The following is a 17094-nucleotide window of genomic DNA, read 5'->3' on the forward strand; positions in this document are numbered from 1 at the left end:
GGAAATGTTTGAACAATGTATTCAGCTAAATCATCTGACAGAGAGGTCAACACTTCCTGTCTAGGATACTAAACACATAATTAGAGACACATTTATCTCAACAAGCCTAGCCTTAGTGGATCCTACAGATGAACTAATTTAAATCATTTCTAACATGAAAAATTATCAGGCTTATGTCTTCTTTCTGCTCGATCTAACCTTGCATTTCAAGAAATGAACAATGAGTGAGTTTAATCAAAGAACACTTATTAAACTCTAGGTGAAGCCTTTTTCAGGGAAAATTAATATTTAAATAGAAACACACTGTCATTCTGGAAGAATTATTTTAAGTCTGCCACGCTGGTACAATAAAATTAGTCCAGCTGAGTAAACTTGAATTCTAAAAAAATATATATATACAGGAATTCACAAAGAACTAAGAGAAACGGCATAATAAAATTTAAAGAGAAAGTATCCACATCTCTATTTAGAAGCTACATTTTTTGCACTTACTCCTATGTTACCCCTATATGCTGGTTATCTTTTGTTGTAAAATGAACTGTTACAGAAATTAGTGACTTCGTCTTTTAATTAGAGCTGATTGTCCTGTGGGTCAAGAATTCAAGCAGAGCTCAGATCAGGTATTCTGTTCCATGTGACACCTACAGAGGTTACTCAACAGCATTCAGCTAGGTGATGGGCTGATCAAAGAGTGCAAGATGGCCTCACTCCCATGTCTGGCACCTTGACACAGCCTGGCTCAGTTTGGACTGTTCACCTGAACACCTCTGTGTTCTCTCCAGTACTGAAGGTCTCAGAGTCCTCAACTTAGGACTTATGCTGTGGCTCAGGGTTTCTAGAGACAGTGTTCCAAGAAGCCCAAGTAAAACTTGCAAGTTTTTTTTTTATGATTTAGCCTCAGAAGTCCCAGTGCATCACTTGTGCCATATTCTGGTCAAACAAGTCACTAAGGCCAGCCCAGATCCATGGGGGAGAGGAATTGGGAGTCTTGAGATTAGTAAAAACAAATAATTTGTATGCATCTTTAATTTCCTCTACCTACCTTATTCCCTAAAGGAGTTTTGATAATTTACACACACAAAAAAAATTAAGTGATAAATATATTTAAAGACTTTTTTAAAAAACTAGGTACTTAGACAATATATTCTGGCCCCTGCCTATCTTTCTGACTTTTCTGGTTTAGGTCATAGATTAGGACCTCCCATATAACAATGCATACAAGTGGTGACAGCAAGCATTCTAGTCTCATTCTTCATTTCAGAGAAAATGTATTTGACACTGTACCTCCAGCTATCATTCCTGCTACAGGATTTTCTTATTCAAACATGATTAACAGATAGTATCATATTCTTAATTCCCTTCACCTATTTCACTCATCTACCCAACCACTTCCTCTCTGGCAAACACCAGTTTGTTCTCTATATTTAAAAAGGGAATTTGTTTCTCAAATTCCATGCATGAGTGAAATTATATGGTATTTGTCTCTGACTTATTTCATTTAATGTTACACCCTCTAGCTCTCCCCATGTTGCAAATAGCAAGATGTTGTTCTTTACTGCTGAGTAATATTCCATTATTGATGTGCCACATCTTCTTTACTTACTCATCTATTAATGGACACTTGGGTTGCTTTCTGCTCTTGGCTATTGTAAATAGGCTGCAATAAATATTGGGATGCACATATATTTTAATGTTTTTGTCCTTTTTGGATAAATACCTTGTAGTGAAATTACTGGATGATATGGTAATTCTAATTTGAGGAACCTCCATTTTAATTTCTACAGTGGCTGTACCAGCTTGCCTTCTCATCAACAATGTACAAGAATTTTTTCTCCATATCTGGTATTTCTTGTGGTTTTGATTTTAGCCATCCTGACAGGTGGGAGGTGATCACAGGGTGATTTCTATTTGCATCTCCCTGATTATTAGAGATATTGAGCATCTTCTCATGCATTTGATCCACTGTAGAATTTTTGTAGGTAGTCATCAGATTAAGGAAGTTTACTTCTATTCCTGGTTTGTTAAACTTTTTACTCTGGATGAATACTGAAGTATGACAAATTCTTTTCCTATTTCTATTGGGATTATAGGATTTTTGTCATTTATTCTTTGAACACGATGCTTTACACTGACTCTGTTTCTAATACCAAGTGAATACTGAATTCCTAAAATAAATCCAACTTGGTCATGATCTCTTTTCGTGTCCTCTTAAAAAAGTATTTTGATTCAAGTTCTAAATTTAAGTTAGGTATTTTGCATCTGTGTTCATGAAGGCCTGCAGTTTTCTATTTTATGACCTCTATGTCAGATTTTAGTTAGAGATTATTTGGCTCTGGGGAGTGGGGGAAATGAAGGAACGACAGTTGGGTTTATTACTCTTCCTTTTCCCATTCCTTCTTTTCCCTTCCCTTCCAGTTGTGAACAATCCAGTGCTAAAGCCATCAGGTGGAGAACAAGGAAAATATTCAAGGCAGTTGGGGGAAAAAAAAAAAAAAAAGATGCCAGAGTCCTAGCAAAGTGAAAAGGGCATCCACACAGTGAGATATCCAGCACAAGGGGTCAGACTAAGCAAAGTGAGGCGGTGATCTGAGGAGGATAGTTTATTAAATTTCAACCTTTCTTTTCTATTGGACAGGCACTTAAGACTATAAATACTATAAAGACTATAAAGACTCTTTTAGTGGCATCCCACACACACACAGGAAGGTATATACCTATTTTCTTCCTGACTTTAGTTCTAAGTATAGTCTAGTTTCCATTACAATTTCTTCAATTTATGAATTGTTTAGAAAGGTGTTTTTTTTTTAGTTTCCATATATGTGGGAACTTGATTAATTATGACATAAACTAAGCTGCTATAACATAACCTAAAAATAAGCTTTAAAAAAAAAATGAAGCATACTTCTTTCAGAGGCAGGTGAGCAAGCCAGATTGAACGGAATGTGATGTTCAACGAGTCTGTCCATTTTGTTGCTCTCCTAGGATGCTGCTCTCCTTAGCAGAGCAAAGTCTTCTCACCAACACTCCATCTACATTCCATCCCATGGACAAGACAAAGAAAAAAAAAAAAATTAAAAGCCATTTTCTTTCTAAAACAAGTCGCCAGGAAGTTACACCAAGTGCCTCCACCTGAAAAAAATCTCCAGACCTAGTTGCAAAGCAGGTAGAACTACCATGTTTCTAGCTAAATACTGAGTTCTACTCCTAAAGTAAGAAGAGGGAATGGATACTGGGAAATAATTAGCATTCTCTACCATGGGAGTTTTTAGTTACCTTTATGTTAGCCATTTTTAATTAATTGAACTGTGGTAAGAGTGTGGTCTCTATAAGCTCAATCATTTGAAATATAGTGATGGCACAAGGCCTCCTAAAGGGTCATTTTACATAAGTGTTTCCTACATGCTTGACAAGTACACATATTCGATTGTTTTGTGCAGTGTTCCTCCATATGTCTACTAGGATCAATACTGCTAATTGCATCGTTCAAGTCTCTTATATCCTGATGTCTTGTCTGCTTAACAATTACAGAAACAGTTGTATTGAGTCTCCCATCGTCCTCAAAGTCATTTGCTTTGTGCTTGTCAGTTTTTGCTTTTCATATTTTTAAAGCTATTACTATATACATTGTTTGATCTATGAATGTTAATCATTCATCAATATGGAATATGATCCACTATCTCTAACAATATTTGTTTGAAAGACTGTTATATTTGAATAACTACACCAGCTTTTTTTTTTTTTAAGTTACTTTCTCCATTCCTTTCACTTCAAACCCTTTTGGTACACCAATGTTTTAGTTTCATCCACAAGAGCTCTACTGGGGTTATTTTTAGTCTAATTTTTGTCCTTTACATTAGGAATTATACATATGGCTATTACTAATGTATGGATTCATTTCTAACACTCTGCTTTTTATTTGCTCTGCCTTTCTGTTCTATTTTCTTCATTTCCTATTATCATTTGAGTTCTGCCCTTCATTTCATTTTTCTATTAATTTTTATTGTTTCTGTTCTCTCAGACCTGCCCTAAAATAATTCGGTAAACACAGGTAAGTTTTACAAATTTAGAATTAGTATTTTTATTCCTTCTGCTACGTGGTCTGCCAACCTTTAAATGTTTTAACTGTTAGCTCTGGTCTACCACTTTATCCAATAGCTTATTTCTGTCCATATTCTATCTTGTTTTTAAAACTCACAAAAATCAGACACTTTTCTTTAACAGCATTTGTTTCTATTTACCATTCACAGATTTCTTTCCTAGCCATTCCTTTTTGCCTTCCTGGTGCTTGCTTCTGTAATAATTATTATGTTGCTTTCTAAGCTACAGGTTTTATATATGTGAAAAACTGGTATAGACACCCAATTTTATTTCTTTAAAATAGTTTGCCCTTGTTCCTGAAAGGTGGTTTACTTACTGGCATATCTTCTTTTTCTCTTCTATTAGGTCTTTGAAGGTATTTTTGTACTCTGGAACAGCAATGCAAATCAAAACCAAGTCTGCAATCTATCGTCCCTTAATCCTCCCTTTGCCTGCTCTGAAGTTTTTCTACTGTTCTCCTTTGTTCCTCTTGGATTTCTATTAATAAAACTTTCTAAAAAAAAAAAAAGAGATTAAGAGAAGTTAGTTTATTTCCCATTGCTTTGTCTCTCTCTGCTGTTAATTCTGTTTGTGGTCATTCTTTCTTCAACTGTGTCTGAACAGTTTAAACTATCCAATAAAATTTCACTTCCATTACTGAAGTTCCTCTATAAACTCTATATGGCTATTTTACCATCTCATTGGTTATTTTTTGATAGTTTATTTTTCTTTGATCTTAAATATATCTTTTTTGTTTCTTTAAACATTAGACATTCACAGTTTTTATTGTACATATACAAATTGTTTTACCTGCAAACTTTGATATTGCATAGTTTCCTGTTTGGGCTAATTTTGTGATACTTTCTATCTCCTTTTGTCTCTTAATTGATAAGCTCATCTTATTTGCAAAATTATCACTGAATATTCTTGAGGTTTGGGTTTAAAGTGCATTCTTCAAGAAACGTCTTTGTTTTTCCCCATGCATTTTAAGGTATAACCAACCTGGGTTTTTTTTTTTGGGGGGGGGGGTTGTTTTGTTTTGTTTGAAAGATTTGAGAGAGAGAGAGCACGTGCACAAGAGTGAGGGCAAATGAGCAGGGGGAGGGGCAGAGGGAGAAACAGACTCCATGCTAAGCAGGGAGCCCAGTGTGGGGCTTGATTCCTAGATCCTGGGATCAAGATCTGAGCAAAAGGCAGACACTTAACCAACTGAGCCACCCAGGTGCCCCAACAGGCCTGTTTCAAGACCATTTTTCATGAATAATCCCACATGTCTGCAGAGTTCAGACTTTCTGAAATAAGAACACTGGTGAACTTTATCAAAAGAGAACAGAGTATCAAACATGTCTTGGAAGCTTCAGACACTGTATTGCTCCAGAAAGATCTAGAGATTTATCTTCTAAATGCTTATATTTCACAATAAGGGTCTCCCTTTCCCTCTACCCCCTCCTCTTTCCCCACCTCAGAAAAGAAGGGATAATGTGCCAGCCATCCTATAGAGCTTCAAGTCTCCAGATTTTGAGGTTCCTCTCCAGTATCACAGGGCAATACCACAATACTATCATGTTGCCCTGTGAAGACTGTAGCTTAGAAAATCAGTGCTAAGATGCTTTGTTAATAATCTGTTTTCTGATCCAGAGTCCTTATGTTTCCTTTCAGAGTATCTATATATAAAATTCTAGTCTTACATATAATTCATAAATGATCAAGAATCAGCAGATACCCTTGGTGCAATCATCTTTCACAGCTTCCTCCCCTCTCTGGTTTTTGCTTTCTCACCATACATGGCCTTTAAGAATTTGCCTTACGTTTCTTCTAGTGTTGCATGTGGGTATGTGTGTGTATAAATAGAAGCTTTGTTCCTTATTTTGCCTTTTATCATTCGATCATGTCATTATTTAATGCTTTTAACCATAAATTTGACATTTATTATTTGCATTATCAATTCTGACATCTTTTGGTTTGAAAATGCCCAGCATTCTTTCCCTACTTACTGTTAAACTAAACTACCAATTTTCTTGGGGAAGGGGGATGTGAACAGCACAGACTTGAGCTATGTTTTACAACTGAAACTCATGGGAAAATTTGATCCATTCACATGTACTGTCATATGAAAGATACTTATTTTATGGTTCTGCTTTTAGGCTTAATTTAATAGTTCATCTTTTTCCTCCTTTTTTTTTCTGGTTTGATCAAACTGTTCATCATTCTAGCCTCTCCCCTTTCTATGGAAATTCTGACTTCATTTTGGTGACTACTGACTGTCCACATGCATCATATACATCTAACTCCATAATTTCCATAATTACTTGAGAAAAGACACCATCTCCTTCCCCATGATGCAATGTATCCTACACTGTAACCACACCAGGTCTACTCTTGCTCTCCTTCCTTCCCTACTTTAAATGATTCCTTTCTTTCCTTCACTTTCTCTTCTCTCAAGTACTTTGCAATTCTTTTATTTCCTGCCCTCACTGCCACACACTAGATTTTAGAGGTGGTTTATATGTATTGAAAATTTCCCTTAGAGTGTCTAATCCAGTAATATTTTTAAGCATTCTCCTCATCCATTTATGTTTACAAACAAAACTACACACACATGTACACACATAAGTAGATACATAAGCACTGCTCACTATTCTTTCATCTTTCTTCAGTTTGAGGCCTATGGATACATTTATTGTTTGATCAAACTCTTCATTATTTTCCTCAGACACAATATATAGGTGATAAATTAATGATAGCCATTAATGCTTTTTCATAAATATTCAGATTCTCTTCCTCCCAGACACATCATAGAATTACACTTCCCTGCTCCCGTTGAAGTAGGTCATGTGGAACATGACACACTTTAGTCAAGGAAATGTAATAGGGAGTGATAGGAAAGGAATGATCCCATAAAAAAACATTACTACAGTAATCATGAATATATTCATTAAAACAGATCAGAGTCCGTTTGCAGACCGTCATGTTAACCTATGCAGAATGTATAGCAAGAATATGAAATAAGCTTTTGTGTTAACTCAGATTTGGAGACTGGTAGCACAGCATAGATAAGACTGTCCTGACTGATACATACACTCTGACATCTTTCAAAGGCTTCCTTTTTCCTTAACATGTGCCTGATTCCTTGGCTGAATAAATTTGTTGATACAGTTCTTTACTCTGTCATTTGTAAACGTTGTTCTGTGTTTTTCTGACTTTTGATGTTATAAGAAGTATAGCTCAGTCTGGTTCTTTGTAAGATAGCTATTCTGTCTGGGGGAGTTTTATTCTCATTTTAATTAATGCCTGTTTTATTTCTATCTTCTGGTATTCCTGATCCAGGTTACAACTTCTGTAGCTGTTTTTCACTTCTTTTATCTTTTCCCTTATGGTCCTCATCATTTCATTTTTGCTGTGCTTTAATGTGTTTCTTGAAATTTTCCCAGGTCATTCAAGCTATAACAATAGTCTACTAATAATGCTGATGGAAAAATCATGGCTTTAGATCCAAATAGTGTTTGTCCCCACTGTATTTGAATCTTAAGTGCTTAATTCAAATTTTAATCATGTCCTTCAGGAAGTGGTAACATTGGCCATCTGACTGTTCAGCTTATTTCTCTGGCTTCTGAGCCTCCCTTAGATGACTTTTTTAAAGATTTATTTTTTTTATTCGAGAGAGTGAGTGAACATGCACACGTGTGCCTGAACATGTGCAAACCCAAGAGGGGGAGGGGCAGAGGGAGAGGGAGGGACAATCTCAAGTAGACTCTCTGCTGAACATGGAACCCAACATGGGGCTCAATCTCACAACCCTGAGATCATGACCTGAGCTGAAATCAAGTCAGATGCTTAATTGACTAAGCCACTCAGGAGCCCTAGATGACTATCTTCAATGGCTCATTGACACCTTTTTTTTTTTTTTGAAGTATATTAAAAAGCAGAAAGCCTGCTGGCAGAAGGTAAAAGACTCTACTCCCTTGGACTTGAGGCATAAAACTATGCTGTTTTCCACTCAAGAGTCTTTCATGTTCTCTGTGGTCTCCTACACTCAGGTCTCAGAGGCAGGAAAGATAGCCCATTCCTTAATCTTCCCTCACCTCTTAAAGGTCAGAAAAACCATGAAATTCCAAGTTCTCCATATGCAATGCTTTATAACTCCAAGAATAAGCTTAGTCCACTGGAAAGGAAATTCTGCACAAGTATTCCAAGAATCCAAGTTGTAACTAAACCCAGTTAACCCAGAGGTCACAGCAGCCATCAGGATCAAAATATGTATGAAGTTTACAGTTGGAAGATACAAGGATCAGAACCAATTGATCATCCTTTTCCCAGTGTATTTGATTTCTTCTTTCTCATTCAAGTCTCTGATCGGAAGTCAATGCCTTCAAAGAGGTACTCTCTAAACTATTCAGTCTACAGCAGCTACCCCCACTTTTCAACTGCTATATGATCAGCCCTAATTTAACTGCTTCAGAATACTTAATACTCAAATTATCTCACTGACCTGTGATTGTGTGTTTACTAGAATGTATATACTATAAAAGGTGCATTTGTCTGTTCAATGCCTGAAACCCTATAATGCTCTAAAAATATTTACTAAGAAGGGGAATCTGGGTAATTCAGTCAGTAAGCGTCACTCTTGATTTTGACTCAGGTCATGATTTCAGGCCTGTGAGATTGAGCCCTGCATTAGGCTCTGCACTCTGAGGGAATCTGCTTGAGACGCTCTCCTTCTCCCTCTCCCCCTGCTTGCTCACTCTCTAAAATAAGTAAGTTTTTTAAAAAAAATATTTATGGAGAAGACTGAGTTTTCCTCTTTCATACTTTCCACCCACCTGGCCCTAAAAACCTAGATTAGTAAAATGCTATTAACTAGAAGCTTACATAGTAATTAAGCTTTCCCTTAGAGTATAAGCTTAGATATTTCAAGAATTCTCATGTAACACCTCTTTTTCAAATGACCAATTTAGATTTAATCATGTATATTTAGCCAGAGTCCTTGTTATGCTTTCTTCTCTTCCTCATTTCCTCTATCTTGAAAAGCTCTTCTAAGTTGTCATTTGACTAAATTACAACTCCATGTATTTTCTTTAGATAGGATTCATGATCCATCTAAATCTTCATGTGTCAAAAAGTTCCCTCATTTACACTTTTAGAGGAATGCTAGCTAGCTTAGGTGTATAAAGTTTCTTGAATTCCAGGCCTCTCAACAGTCTGTAGGTGTTTTTTCCTCATCATTGATAAAGCAAAGCCCAATGCTAGAATTATCATATTTTCTCTGTAAGTAATAGTTTTTTCTTTAGAAGACTGTAACTGTTTCTCTTTAGCCTTGGAATTCAGAAATGTCACTTATAATTGACTCATTATAGATATGAAAGCACTGCTATGAGAAGTAAATATACTAGCTTTATGGGGTTAGCATCTAAGGGCATCAAACAAGTGCCCTGTGGAAGAGAGATGCTGGGTAAGCCAGGAAGCTAAGTAAGGAGAGTTTGCTGAAGGTGGTCCCATTCTAACAGTGATTCTGATTCACTGAGGTGAGAGGGGGAATCAGCACTATCTCCTGAAAGTTCTTAGTCTCTGAAATTCACCAAGTAGTAGTACAGCTCAGAAGGAACAGTTTACCTATATTGCTGAATTAGCCACAGCAGCTCCAAAGATACTTGGTTAGGGTGCAAAACTAGTTCAAGGATAAAAAACATTTAAACTGTAGTAAGAAGGGAATACAAAAAAAATCCAGTAAAAACAATATCTAAAGCCATTTCCTAGCTACTGCTTTCAGTTTAATTACCTTAAATCATAAAGAACATGACAAATGAAACATTTTTCCTAACCAGCAATAAAAACTATGAGAGTATTGTGTTGAGCATTATAAACACATACTAGAAATACAGCTACTTGAAAAATAAATATAAAAAGACAAAGTAGATAAATAAAAAAATAGAAAAATATAGAAAACTAATTTCTTCCAGTTAATAATGGTCCTCTCGGTGAGTTTAAATCAACTTATGCCTTTGAGAACCGAAATTTTTATATAAATGATTGCTTGTACTCAACATAGAACAAGATTAAAAGTAAGTAATTAGAGTGTTTTAAAGAGCTATATGCTACAGCAACAATTTTTATCAAAATGCTTCAATATATAGTAAGGTCAGAACATAGTCATTTTCCTGAGCATCATGATGAAACAAACTATAACCTCAAATCTCATTGACATATACACATTTTAATTACAGCATATTTTCTCATTACCTTGATTCCCAGAGAAATTCCCTAAGAGTTCACCAAAATCATCTAAGTATGCTCATTTCCATTGTCTCCATGTTCCCAGTATAGGTCACTAAACTCTCTGCAATCTAACACTTTTGGCTTTTGCCACTTGTATTAAAAAAGGAGAACATTCCAACTCTATGCAAGTATTAATAGGTTTCATCCTCCATTTCTCAAGCATTTTAGTGGCCTGTTTTGACATTCTTATAATAAATGCACTTTTTAAAAAATGTATTAGCTGTGACTCAACCACAGTGACTTTATTAAAACCATTACCAAACCAATATTATTATGAGGGAAAAGAAAAAAAAAATGTTTGAAATCAAACTCTCAGCAGTGTTATGCCTGGCTTTAAGGTATGCTAAAAGTGAAAAGAAACCAAGTTCTCCTTATTAACGGGGAGGATCCAAGGTGGGATTAGAAAAACAACTAGCTGATTTATTTGCTACTCCCATCCCTGCCTCACATCTCCTTCAAAGATTTCCAAGTTCTTTTGCCCCTGACAGATTTAGACACAGACAAGTCCCAAATAAATTAGCAGAGAACCCACACAATAAAAGAGCTGAGAGGTACAACAGCAGGTGCAATTCATGCCCCTATTCCAGACTCTTTTGCATTTAGAAGATAAAAGCAAACTACTAGAAGCTTTTAAGAACTACCTGCCAGGTAACCATGATACACATGTATAAACAGGGTCAATCTCAATAATCATTTACTCAAGTGCAATGTGGCTGCCAAATTCTTCCCTCCCAGGAAATACTTTGTGAGTACCAGATAATGAATTGTTTAGAAAAATAGTCTCTAACGAGCCTACGATATAAGTCATTAGTTTTTAGGTTCTCCTCTTCCTAGATAAGAGACTCACTGAGAAATTTTGACGTTAAAAATTCCATGCTCCAGAAGGCCAGGGAGGAAGATCTCAAATGATGAACCCTGGTTATCTTACCATAAAGGAGGACCTGAGGTGGGGGATGGGGAAGGCTTCTGTAAAGTAATATAAAAGGCTTCTTAGATTTCTGTTTCCAACATTAGGACAAACTATATACCCTGAAAAACCCACCTAACTGAAATAGCTAAAAGGCTGAATAAAATATTTAAAACACGTTTTGTAAAAAGCATTGCTGAGCTGGCAAAAAAGGGTGAAAATCTTCGGGTGCCAAAAATAAAATATAACTGAGAGATGAATATCAAAGCTACTTTCCACAACAAAGGCTCTGCTAAGCTCTGGACCCTACAGCTTCCTGCTGATAGCTACATAGGGCACCACAAGGAAAATTTCAAGCTCATCCAAAGTGGCTAACTTCACAGAACTGTCTGGACAAATTAAATCCCAAAGGTCACTCATCCCTCATCCTAAGGTCACAAAAATTAATGAAAGTGGGTATAAACTGTTCTCTATTGCTGGCTATAACAAGTTACCATAAATCTAGTTGCTTACAAGACTGAATCTATAAATATTACCTTATATGGCAGAGGCGATTTTGCAGATAGAAATATATTAAGTTGATTAAGATGGAAAGATTCTCCTAGATTATGAAGGTGGACCCAATGTAAATATGAAGGTGGGTCCAATGTAAATACACGCTGTCTATAAGAGGGACACAAATTTAATATTTTGTAAGTATGGCAGTCTCAAAATGTAAAGTTCAGGGGGTTTCTGAGGGTTCAAAAGAGAAGAACAGATTTCCTTGCCTTTTCCAACTTCTGGAGACCTACTGTAATTCCTGGCTCATTATTTCTTCATATCACCCCAACCTTCCGTTTTCATCATCTTATCTTCTGTCTTCTAGCTCTGACTCCTCCTGTGTCCCTCTTATAGATAGCCTGTATTTACATCGGGCCCACCTTCATATTTACATTGGGTCCACCTTCATAATCTAGGAGAATCTTTCCATCAGTCAACTTAATATATTTCTATCTGCAAAGTCACCTCTGCCATACAAGGTAATATTTATAAATCTCAGGGATGAAGACATGGACATTTTGAGGGATGGGTTATTCAGTCTACTACAAAGTACCTGAGATAAATTTGCAATTTCATTGAATAAAAATCTCCTCTGTGGTTTACTGGTGTTCACATCAGTCTGCAGCTTAATTTCACTATTTGTGTAGCCCAAAACATCAGTTCAGTTGGTCCTAAGTATATAGTGGCTACAGTGGACTAGCAGTTTCAAATGCATATCCTCTCTGGAGTCCTGAACTCACTCCCTGGCTCAGACCATTACTCTAGGAAGCATCTGAAAAAATAAGCAGCTCACAGACAAAAGTCACAATATCAGAAATCAAGTACCAGAAATCAAAGTCTACAGAAACAACTTTCAGCAGTCAGTTGAGGAAAAAAAAAAAAAAAAAAAAAAAAAAAAAAACCCCTCAGATTATTTAATCATATTGAATGTTAAATGCATTAAAATTTAGAATTTTAGAACTATGGGAAAGGAATAAGACCATAAAGCATATCCAAGCAAATTTTTAAAGAGCCAAAATAGAACTCTAGAAATAAATATAATTTAGGGGCACCTGGGTGGCTCAGTCAATTAAGCATCTAAATATTTTGGCTCAGGTCATAATCTCAGCATGATGGGATCAACCCCTGAGTGATCTCTCCATTTTAGAACTCAATGTATAGATTATTTTAGCAAATTAAACAAGAAAAATAATAAACCATAAAAATAATATAAAAATAAATATAATAAACTATAAAAAAATCTGAAGAGATTACACAGAAAAATAACTCAAAGAAAATACAAAGGGGTTAAGAGACAGAATGAATAAGCTAATAAGTTCATTTAAATGGAGTTTAAGAAAGAGTAAATAGATTTGAAAAGAGTTAACATATAAACAGGTTGCCTAAGGGTTTTCTACAACTCAATATGAATGCTCTAGTTAAAAAAAAAAAAATGAATGCTCTAGTTAATAATAAATGCCAAGACAATTAAAAGGAAATCTTTAGATATACAACAGTAAAACTGAAGAGCACTAGAAAATAAAGGGTCTTAAAAGTGGGGAAAAAAAATGATCTTCCAAGTAGTGGCTGTTAGAGTGATAGCAGACTTCTTCAAAGTAAGTGATAAAGCAGTAAAATTATATCTTAATGTGCTAAGAAAGTACTAACCTGGAATTCTATGACCAATGAAATTAAACTTCAGTAAGAACCAAAATAAACATTCCAGTAAAAACAGTTTATCACCATTAGACTCTTACAGAAGAGTAAGAAATCAAAACCACATAAGATGGTATTAAATCATAATTAACCACAATAAATATAAGTGGATTTGGCTCTCTACTTGAAGGACAAAGATTGTTATTGCATTAAAAATGAAATCCAGCTACAGATGATATTGAAACTATTTAACAATTGGTATAATACAGGAACTAACCAGTCCAAACAGATTTGCCAACAAATCAGAGCTTTGGTCCTAATGATTATGCCCATATGGGATCATACTGACCAAATATCAGCCCTGAGTTCAGCCATACACTTTTTTTCATAAGTCACCTCTAAAACATACAGACACATAAATGTTGAAGATTTAAGAATGAAGATATACTAAGTACCAAAAGGAAGTTGATAAGGGATGTTAACAGGATAGATTAAGACAAAAAAAAAAAAGAAAGAAAAGCATTGCCAGAGCTAGATAATCACTATATAATCACACCGAAATTAAGAATGTGTTGGCACTGCTGCTTTTTCATTTCTTGTTCTTCACTGCAGCAACTTATCTTGTGCAGGCTTCACAGCTATTCGTAGTTGAGCCACACACATGCTGAGGTTTGGGAAGAATTCACTGAGGTATCCACAGGTTTTTCATTTATTATCCTTTTTAATTACTTTGGTTTATGAGCAGAGTTTGGGAAAAGTTTTAAAACTAAATTGTCATATTCATGTTACACTCACTTTGAAATTGCTTCCTACTTCACTGTCACATCTTTCCCAAGGGTTGGTAAGAGGCAAATAAAATGCTACAAGTGTCCATCTTTCCAGGGCAGCATGCCAATCTACATGAGCTCTACCTCTGATTAAAATGTGGTCCCTGTGCTAATGGAGGTATACTGCCCAAAAGCCATTGGTCCTACTGAACTCCGTATCTTTACTCTCCACAGTTCAAGTGCTTGCCAAATAAAGAACAAAGAAGACACATTATACTCTGCTTTTCATGAGATAGTTAAGAATGAATTGAAATCTGAGAACTGAAAGGGAAAGAACAATTTACTCTGCTTACAGTTTCAATAAAGAGGAAAAATGCTTTGTGTGGATGCCAGCAATTATCCTGTATATTTTATTGTAATGCAAGCAGCCAGGCCCGGGTAGTTAACGCAATAAAGGCAAATGAATAAATCCCTGTCCTGTTATTATCTTTCAGATCCTGTGGATCTGTAAAAGTTGCATGAGAGAAAAGAAATGTTACTCAAATACCTTGAGGAAATGTTAATGCTGAAGAAGTGTTGGGAAGCTTATGCAACCACTTAATTCCTCCTCCTGTCAACCACACATTATCCAGTTAACAGAAAGCTCAATGTGTTTTTCATGTGGGAGATTAACTTTTAGAATTGTTATGCTGATTACAAATAACAATCTTAAAAGTTTTTTTGTCAAACAACTATTCGTTCATTTCATGAGGATGGGCATTAGAAAAAAAATAATAAAAGGTAAAAATTAACCTATAGTGACAGAACATAGATCAGTGGTTGTCTGGGAATGAGGGCAGGCCAGAGAGGGGCAGAGGGAAAAATTATAGAGGGGCACAAGGTGACAAATATGTTCACTTTCTTGGTTGTGGTGATGGTTTTGCAGATGTATCTAGATCAAACTTTTCAAATTGTACACTTTAGATGTGTGTAATTTATTATATGCCAATTATATCTCAAAGCTATTTTTTAAATGATAGAAATATATCACTTTATAATCCTTAATATCAGATAATCACCATCAATGGAAGGCTGTCAGCACCTGAAATTACTCAATTTAGTGATTAGCATTACTAACAGTAGGACAACCAAGACATCGTGGCCTCTTTGTGAAACACCTTGAAATACCCTTGGCCAAAAAAATGACCTTGACTAAATATAATCAAGTTTCCAGTCTAGAGCTAACTTCCACATGTAAGAAATGGAGCAAAAAGTCAAATGAAGCAAGGAACCAGAGAGACAAATCCTGACTGTGGAACATTCTCCAAGACAACTGACCAATCTTCTGTGTAAACCAATGGCATGAAAAGGGATCTAAAAGGAGTAAAGGGTCTATTTTAGATTAACAAAAAGATTTATGGGATTTAACCAAATGCAACCTATGAAATTTATGTCCCTCATCCTTGGGACCCTATAATAATAATTGGATTATAGACTGGGTATTCAATATTACCAAGGAGTTGTTGCTAGCTCTGTAAGGTATACTACAATGTCATCATGGTGTATAATGCAATGTCCTTAGGTTCATTTTTAAAGACCTAGAAGTGAATAACACATCTGGGATCTTCCTTAATATACTTCAAATATTTTTTAAAAGACAAAAAAAAAGTTAGATAAAAATCTCATTAAAAAATCTAGCTAGTGGGGGATCCTCGGGTGGCTCAGCGGTTTGGTGCCTGCCTTTGGCCTGGGGTGTGATCCTGGAGACTGGGGATCGAGTCCCACATCAGGCTCCCTGCATGGAGCCTGCTTCTCCCTCTGCCTGTGTCTCTGCCTCTCTCTCTCTCTCTCTCTCTCTCTCTCTCTCTGTCTCTCATGAATAAATGGGTAAAATCTTAAAAAAAAAAAAAATCTAGCTGATGGGTAAGTGTTGCTCTTTAAACTAATGTGACTTTTGTGCCTATCTGAAATGTTCCAAAAAATTTAACGAAATTTCTTCATGAAATTAAACAGAGTTCAACTATTATAAAATTATCTGAATTCATACTAAATATAAGTATATATAGGCCCTAATTTATTTTATTAAATTTTTGACTGACCTAAAGGCATAGAATACTTTGTTAGCATACCCAACTAATTTGCTGGAGAATATTTACAGTGTGATCACAGGGATCAATGTCGACTATTAAGCTCAAGTATCATTGCACATAATGAGTAACAAAGTATTCAACAAATGGATTCTCAATATATACCAACAATATCTCCCCCATATTTTTTAAACTCTTACTGCATTTTAATTCCAGTACAATTCCACTGTACTAGGCATTTTACATATATGATTTCTAATCTATCCATAGTTTTAAAAAGTTGCTATTATTATCACCATTTTATAGAAAACAGATGCGTTATGTAACCTAACACCATAGTTCCCAAGTCTTCCAGAACACTAAGACCAGAATCTTTCCACTATCCAGAGTAAGAATCCTGCTAAACTTTATTTCCTACAATTTTACATATACTGATCCAATGGGTTCTAATATAATTCTTGCCAAAGAAATAAACAAAGATGACCAATATGCAGAAAGTTGCAAAAAGTTCACTGCATTTCGATAGATTTTTAAATATGTCCAAAGGGATAATGTGATATCTTGTGAGGCATCCCTGTGTCCAGTCCTGCCTGGATTCCAAATTCGGCTCTGCCACTTACAATCTAAGTGGCCCTTGGCAACTTAACTAGTCTGTTTTGATGACAGAAATGTGAATAGTAACACCAAATGGTCGTTTAAACAATGGTAAATGATGAAATATGAAAAGTTCCTAACTTCAGTGCCTGAGACATTGCTGCATTGTAAATGTGAGTGCATTCTTTTACTCACCTTTTATGATTTATGCATAAGGGAACAATTCCAGTAATAA

At 35.6% G+C, this 17094-nt stretch overlaps 1 long non-coding RNA gene across 2 annotated transcripts in view; it reads right to left on the reverse strand.

Moving 5' to 3' along the window:
• The window catches only part of LOC112642909 (uncharacterized), an 86679-nt gene that overhangs the window by 37047 nt on the left and 32538 nt on the right, over positions 1-17094 (reverse strand). For both annotated transcript variants that reach the window (XR_007409219.1, XR_007409218.1), the window contains exons 4-5: positions 4415-4591; positions 2903-3029 (exon numbers count right to left, since the gene is read on the reverse strand). This is a non-coding gene — a long non-coding RNA (uncharacterized LOC112642909). The remainder of the gene's footprint in view (positions 1-2902; positions 3030-4414; positions 4592-17094) is intronic.

The sequence above is a fragment of the Canis lupus genome, chromosome 38, assembly GCF_003254725.2.
Source record: "Canis lupus dingo isolate Sandy chromosome 38, ASM325472v2, whole genome shotgun sequence".
NCBI classification, from domain to species: Eukaryota; Metazoa; Chordata; class Mammalia; order Carnivora; family Canidae; genus Canis; species Canis lupus.